The sequence below is a fragment of the Salmo salar genome, chromosome 02 (assembly GCF_965601325.2).
Source record: "Salmo salar chromosome 02, fSalSal1, whole genome shotgun sequence".
Lineage (NCBI taxonomy): Eukaryota > Metazoa > Chordata > Actinopteri > Salmoniformes > Salmonidae > Salmo > Salmo salar.
In genome coordinates, this window is record NC_138292.1 from 29767312 (window position 1) to 29775474 (window position 8163).

Sequence of the window (8163 nt, forward strand, 5' to 3'; positions counted from 1 at the left end):
ACCTATTCCTGAAGAGGACTTATAGATGTAATGTTGAGGGTTTCTCTAACCAGTGGGTTAGTGAACACAGTTCTCTATCTAGGCAGGTTTGAGTTCCTGGAGAAAAATAAATGCTGTCGCTACCTTGCTTTCAAACCAAGGTGCATGAACAGTGGAGCAAACTGGAGATGAGAAGATATTCAGCAACTCTTAGTAGGACAATGGAAGATGTTGAAGCAAACTTATATTCTCCTACCAGGAGTTGAGTTCCTAAACATGGCAGTTTGTTCAAGCTGTTGTTAAGCGTTAGATCGGTGGTTGGCTCTCTCCTTGTCGCTTTTCATAATCCGCTCCAGCTCAGCCATGACAGGCAGTGGGCCCTCATAGTTGTTGGTCTAGATGGCCTTCATCTTCTTCTGGTAGTTCTTCGGCAAGCCATTCTACTCCGCCCCCATTAAAATCACCTGGGGCAACCAGAGAACATTATTTATTTTTTTCACCTTTAGTTAACCAGGTTGGCTAGTTGAGAACATGTTCTCATTTGCAACTGCGACCTAGCCAAGATAAAGCATAGCAACTCGACACATAGAGTTACACATGGAATAAACAAAACATACAGTCAATAATACAGTAGAACAAAAGAAAACAAAAAGTCTAGTCTATATACAGTGAGTGCAAATGAGGTAAGTTAAGACAATAAATAGGTCATGGTGGCGAAGTAATTACAATATAGCAATTAAACACTGGAATGGTAGATGTGCAGAAGATGAATGTGCAAGTAGAGATACTGGGGTTCAAAGGAGCAAGATAAATAAATACAGTATGGGGATGAGGTAGGTAGATAGATGGGCTGTTTACAGATGGGCTAAGTACAGGTGCAGTGATCTGTGAGCTGCTCTGACAGCTGGTGCTTAAAGCTTGTGAGGGAGATATGAGCCTCCAGCTTCAGAGATTTTTGCAGTTCGTTCCAGTCATTGGCAGCAGAGAACTGGAAGGAAAGGCGGCCAAAGGAGGAATTGGCTTTGGGGGTGACCAATGAGATATACCTGCTGGAGCGCATGCTACGAGTGGGTGTTGCTATGGTGACCAGTGAGCTGAGATAAGGCGGGGCTTTACCTAGCAGAGACTTGTAGATAACCTGTAGCCAGTGGGTTTGGCGACGAGTATGAAGCGAGGGCCAACCAACGAGAGTGTACAGGTCGCAATGGTGGGTAGTGTATGGGGCTTTGGTGACAAAACGGATGGCACTGTGATAGACTGCATCCAGTTTGTTGAGTAGAGTGTTGGAGGCTATTTTATAGATGGCATCACGGAAGTCGAGGATCGGTAGGATGGTCAGTTTTACGAGGGTGTGTTTGGCAGAATGAGTGAAGGATGCTTTGTTGCGATATAGGAAGCCAATTCTAGGTTTAATTTTGGATTGGAGATGCTTAATGTGAGTCTGGAAGGAGAGTTTACAGTCTAACCATACACCCAGGTATTTGTAGTTGTCCACGTATTCTAAATCAGAGCCGTCCAGAGTAGTGATGCTGGACGGGCGAGCAGGTGCGGGCAGTAATCGATTGAATAGCATGCATTTGGTTTTACCTACGTTTAAGAGCAGTTGGAGGCCACAGAAGGAGAGTTGTATGGCATTGAAGCTCATCTGGAGGTTAGTTAACACAGTGTCCAAAGAGGGGCCAGAAGTATACAGAGTGGTGTCGTCTACATAGAGGTGGATCAGAGAATCACCAGCAGCAAGAGCAACATCATTGATGTATACAGAGAAGAGAGTCGGCCCGAGAATTGAACCCTGTGGCACCCCCATAGAGACTGCCAGAGGTCCGGACAACAGGCCCTCCGATTTGACACACTGAACTCCATCAAAGAAGTAGTTGGTAAACCAGGCGAGGCAATCATTTGAGAAACTAAGGCTGTCGAGTCTGCCAATAAGAATGTGGTGATTGACAGAGTTGAAAGCCTTGGCCAGGTCGATCAATACGGCTGCACAGTAATGTCTCTTATCAATGGCGGTTATGATGTCGTTTAGGACCTTGAGCGTGGCTGAGGTGCACCCATGACCAGCTCTGAAACCAGATTGCATAGCGGAGAAGGTACGGTGGGATTCGAAATGGTCGGTAATCTGTTTGTTAACTTGGCTTTCGAAGACCTTAGAAAGACAGGGTAGGATAGATATAGGTCTGTAGCAGTTTGGGTCTAGAGTGTCACCCCCTTTGAAGAGGGGGATGACCATGGCAGCTTTCCAATCTTTGGGAATCTCAGACGATACGAAAGAGAGGTTGAACAGGCTAGTAATAGGGGTTGCAACAATTTCGGCAGATCATTTTAGAAAGAGAGGGTCCAGATTGTCTAGCCCGGCTGATTTGTATGGGTCCAGATTTTGCAGCTCTTTCAGAACATCAGCTATCTGGATTTTGGTGAAGGAGAAATGGTGGGGGCTTTGGCGGGTTGCTGTGGAGGGTGCCAGGCAGTTGACCGGGGTAGGGGTAGCCAGGTGGAAAGCATGGCCAGCCATAGAGAAATGCTTATTGAAATTCTCAATTATAGTGGATTTATCGGTGGTAACAGTGTTTCCTAGCCTCAGAGCAGTGGGCAGCTGGGAGGAGGTGCTCTTATTCTCCATGGACTTTAGTGTCCCAGAACATTTTTGAGTTAGTACTACAGGATGCAAATTTCTGTTTGAAAAAGCTAGCCTTAGCTTTTCTAACTGCCTGTGTATATTTGTTCCTAACTTCCCTGAAAAGTTGCATATCACGGGGGCTATTCGATGCTAATGCAGAACGCCACAGGATGTTTTTGTGCTGGTCAAGGGCAGACAGGTCTGGAGTGAACCAAGGACTATATCTATTCCTAGTTCTACATTTGAGTGGGGCATGCTTATATCCGATGGTGAGGAAGGCACTTTTAAAGAATAGCCAGGCATCGTCTACTGACGGGATAAGGTCAATGTCATTTCAGGATACCCCGGCCAGGTCGATTAGAAAGGCCTGCTCGTAGAAGTGTTTTAGGGAGCGTTTGACAGTGATGAGGGGTGGTCGTTTGGTCCCTGACCCATTACGGATGCAGGCAATGAGGCAGTGATCGCTGAGATCTTGATTGAAAACAGCAAAGGTCTATTTGGAGGGTGTGTTAGTTAGGATGACATCTATGAGGGTGCCCGTGTTTACGGATTTGGGGTTGTACCTGGTAGGTTCATTGATAATTTGTGTGAGATTGAGGGCATCAAGCTTAGATTGTAGGATGGCCGGGGTGTTCAGCATGTCCCAGTTTAGGTAACCTTGTAGCTCAGAAGATAGATGGGGGGCAATCAATTCACATATGGTATCGAGGGCACAGCTGGGGGCAGAGGGAGGTCTATAGCAAGCGGCAACAGTGAGAGACTTGTTTCTGGAAAGGTGAATTTTTAGAAGTAGAAGCAAAACATTTTTGAGTACAGACTTGGATAGTAATACAGAGTTCTGTAGGCTATCTCTACAGTAGATTGCAACACCGCCCCCTTTGGCAGTTCTATCTTGGCGGAAAATGTTATAGTTAGCGATGGAGATTTCAGAGTTTTTGGTGGTTTTCCTAAGCCAGGGTTCAGACACGGCTAAGACATCCGGGTTGGCAGAGTGTGCTAAAGCAGTGAGTAAAACAAACTTAGGGAGTAGGCTTCTAATGTTAACATGCATGAAACCAAGGCTTTTACGGTTACAGAAGTCAACAAATGAGAGCACCTGGGGAGTGGAGCTAGGCACTGCAGGACCTGGATTAACCTCCACATCACCAGAGGAACAGAGGAGAAGTAGGATAAAGGTACGGCTAAAGGCTATACGAACTGGCCGTCTAGCACGTTTGGAACAGAGAGTAAAAGCAGCAGGTTTCTGGGCACGATAGCATAGATTCAAGGCATAGTGTACAGACAAAGGTAAGGTAGGATGTGAGTACATTGGAGGTAAACCTAGGCATTGAGTAATGATGAGAGAGAGTCTCTAGAGACGTTTTAACCAGGTGATGTCATCGCATATGTAGGAGGTGGAACAACATGGTTGGTTAAGGCATATTGAGCAGGGCTAGAGGCTCTTCAGTGAACTAAGACAGTAATCGCTAACCAGGACAGTAATGGACGAGGCATATTGATATTAGAGAGAGGCATGCGTAGCCAAGTGAACATATTGGTCCAGTGATTGGTTGGGCTGACTGGGGACACGGCGATTCAGACAGTTAGCAGGCCGGTGCTAACAAGCTAACAGTTAGTAGGTCGGGACTAAACAAGCTAGCAATTAGCAGACCGGGTTAGCAAGCAAGCAGTTAGCAGACCGGGGCAGGCAAGCTAGCAGTTAGCAGACCGGGGCATGCAAATTAGCCTTTGGGGGACGTCGTGATGGGGGTAAGTCTGTTTTTGACTCTTCGTGCAATGACGTTGATAGACCAGTCGTGGAATTAGTAGGGTTCAAAGTAGCTCTAGATTGCTAGCAGGCCGGTTAGCAGAATGGGCCTTCAGTGGACGTCGCGCCTGAGGGGCCTGTTGGAATCCTCGGGCAGATTATGTCGGTATTCCAGTCGTAGAGGATCGGCGGGGTTCCGTGCCCCATACCGGCAGTAGAAGGGGTCCGGATTTTGTAGCCCAGGAGTGGGCTTCGGTGGTAGCACAGGAGCCCTGGCCGAGCTAGCTTCAGGCTAATTGGTGCTTGCGCCGGGATGGAAACGCTAGCCAGGAGTAGTCACGTGGGATTGCGGTTAGCTAGTTGCGAAGATCCAGATGAAAATGTTCAGAGTTTGCGGTAGGAATCCGGGGATATGGGGAAAAAAATATATAAAATAATAAGTTCGTTATGCTCTGGTTTGAGTCACGTTGTTCGAACTGGCGAGAGCTTTCCGAGCTAAAGGTTAGCTGATGACCACTAGCAGGGCGACTGGCTGGTTTGCTGACTGATAGCAAGGGCGACTGGCTGGTTGCTGACTGATAGCAATGGTTTGCTGACTGATAGCAATGGTTTGCTGACTGATAGCAATGGTTTGCTGACTGATAGCTGGTAGGTAGTTAGCTGGCTAGCTTCAGTTGAGGGATTCCAGATCCGAAGTAAATAGAAATACTTTATAAAAAAAAACTGATCCACGCCACATTTGGTGAGGCGGGTTGCAGGAGAGTATTTAGGAGTTGAGGTATAGGAAAATATTTTTAAAAGATATGCGAAGAAAAAGATGTAAAAAGTTATTTACAAGGGACACGACAGGACAAAGATGTCTGACTGCTACGCCATCTTGGAAATCTAAGATCTAACAATCAACATAAAACATAATTTAAACGAAAGTTAAACCATATTAATCAGACAGTCGCTATTTTCTGTTATATAACGACAAATAAATGACCATTACAATCCAGAACATCAATAGTAACTACCCTTATGCTATAGTAACTGCCCCAAGAATGTGTGTATCTCAAATACTGTACCCAATCGGACCACACATAGAACACGCCACATAACAGAGGAACAATGCACTCAGCTCAACCGTATGAGTCTGGTACACACACGACAGTGCACTGCACAAAGCTTCTGTGGTCACAAAGCCACGCTCCACACCTGTTACATTCACTGGCTGTTTTTCTCAGACCACTGATTATTTAGCTAGAGCTTTTAGATGTGCAATGAACCATCTGGAAACACAGTTTAGTAACTGTTCACATTGTCCAATACAGTGCAGGAGATTGGGTAAATCCTGAATGAATTGATGGATATATACTAAATAAAAAATAAAACAAACTCTGTGTTCTTGTGACAGCCAGAATATGAACCTGGAATGTAGCGTTCCAGATGCTTCAGAGAGGGAGGTTTTATTTTGGAGAGGGGCTGTGATTGAATAGTCAAAATTCATTGACCTAGGTTGCTCTTTCCCTATTGTCTTTTCAACACAAAGCCATCTGGGAGCTGTCAATGGCAAATGCCAGAAAAAAACACCAAAACACTGGTATTTTTGCCACCACAGTGAGTGAGTGACAGACTCATTCAAGAGGATGATGTCACCCACACTGTCATCCACAAGTGATGAGTGATGTGTAAATTCCTTTTTCCAATGCTTTAGGTAATCTGTTTGATTTGCTGTTGTTTTGGTTAGGAATTTGACCATAGAGTATATTGTTTTATTACAATTCATTTGAAAAAGCATTTGTTGGTAAATACCTTTTCAGAGACAACTTTCTAAATTTCTATTCATTGTCCCACTGTATATCCATGGAGAGCACCAGTTTCATTAACAACGTTCCTCTCTACACTTTGTAAGGTCCCTAATGTCTTACAGGGTTCAGTGTCAAGTCCATGTTCTTAAATGTATTTGGAATAAAAGAGATATAACTAGATTGAGAAAGTGAGGCAGTGTGTGATAGAGAATGAGAGCGAGAGGGAGGGGGGGGGGAAAGAGTGTAAAAGGAGTTGTGTCTCCTTGAGGTACTGTGGCGATGGTGGAGCGTAAATACAGCTGTTCATGATGTAGGTGCGACAGTTGAGCTCTTGGCCCCGAGTCTTCACGTTAACCTCCACAGGGCTGTATAGGCCCCTATTCTCACATTCTCCTGGCTGCACACACACAAATATGAATACACCCAACCAAACAACTTTAGAACTGGTTAGAACTAGACCACATCAACCACAATGAAGAAGCACTCAGAATGACACAACAGACCCAGTATTGTTTTTATATATTTTTTTAACTAGGCAAGTCAGTTAAGAACAAATTCTTATTTACAATGATGGCCTACACCGACCAAACCCTGGACGACGCTGGGCCAATTGCGCGCCGTCCTATGGGACTCCCAATCACGGCCGGTTGTGATACAGCCTGGATACAGTAGACACAGTATGTGCCAACTAGGATTAGGTGAACTAGATAAAGGTATCTCACCTGTCTAGAGACTCGAGGTCGGCCACGTTCATCCTCCATACCACTTCCCACACCTCGTCCGCTGGGCTGTTCTCGATGGTCGCCACACCCCCATGCCAGCGGTCACTGGCCAGACCCTTGTAGTTCCCAAATATCAGCTTGTAGTCCTGGAGAGAAGGAGAGCTAGAGAGGGTCAGGTTAAGGTCAGGTGTCCTCCCAGGTCCTCCTTATAGTCAGGTCAGGTTGTACCTTGAGCCTGGTCACACAGTGGATGGAAGCAGAGGGGTTCTTGAGCTGGAGCCTCTCCTTCAGTAGGTTGCTGCCGTAGGCAAAGTACAGGAAGGTGTGGGTTTCTATGTTTTCATCCATGCTGACAGAGAGGAGGAGAAGGAGTAGGGCAGGATGAGGAGGAGGAGGAGGAGTCAAGGGAAGACAAGGAGGAGAGAATAGAGAGAAACCACAGTCAGCAAGAGTGCTTGGAGGCGGAGCAGAGACGCAAGGAGAGGTCATGAGCGCTACTGTCACAGAGATTAAACTCTGCTCCCCTATCTTTTATACCAGCCCTCTCTCCGCTGACTGACTCCCCATTCTCTTGCTAATCCAACAGGCCTAACCTGTGCTGTACCCACCACTGCCATACAATACACACACAGCCTGCTGGTTGCTGAGCCTTATGGCCTGAGCTCAGTCACACCAGCATGTCATTCACAGTGTTCTGCAACAAGACTGCATAGCACTGTTTTGTGGACAGAGAAGTTAGTGATGTGTTGCAGCTGATGCTTTGACAAAGAGGCCAATCCATCACTCATGTTTGCTTGCGTGCACATGGATTTATGTTTACACCGCCGATGGTAAACAGGCAAACCTCAATTATGTACAATGAAATATAATTTGAACTTTGCTTTGAAATCATGTCATGGGCACTGGTGCAGTGGAGGGTAAAATGCAGTTTACAAACCTTTTTTATTTTGTGCCAAATTTACCCATCTTTTGCAGAAAAATGCATTGAAAGTATAGGCAGCATTACTGGTCCGGGAATGGAAGGCTAAACATAAGCATGGCTGGTCCATCAAGGTCCAGTAGGTAACTTTGTGTGCGATCTGACCAAATTCACATAGAAAAGTGAGTTATAGGTTGGTAATTCCTATTGAAAGCAAGTCTGATGCGCGGCATATCTGTTCTATGTGTGCTATTTCTATGCTTCCTATCTTTAAGTTTAGCTTTTGCGTCTTTTTACTTTCGGTTTTGTACAGCAGCTTCAAACAGCTTAACATACACTATTTTGGGTTATTGAAAATATATTTCACAGCAGTTTATATTTTACAA

General features: G+C 45.5%; 1 pseudogene; it reads right to left on the reverse strand.

Annotated features, from left to right (window-relative positions):
* Positions 1-234: 234 nt before the first annotated feature.
* LOC106579600 (gamma-glutamylcyclotransferase-like) lies at positions 235-7277 on the reverse strand (annotated as a pseudogene).
* Positions 7278-8163: the final 886 nt, after the last annotated feature.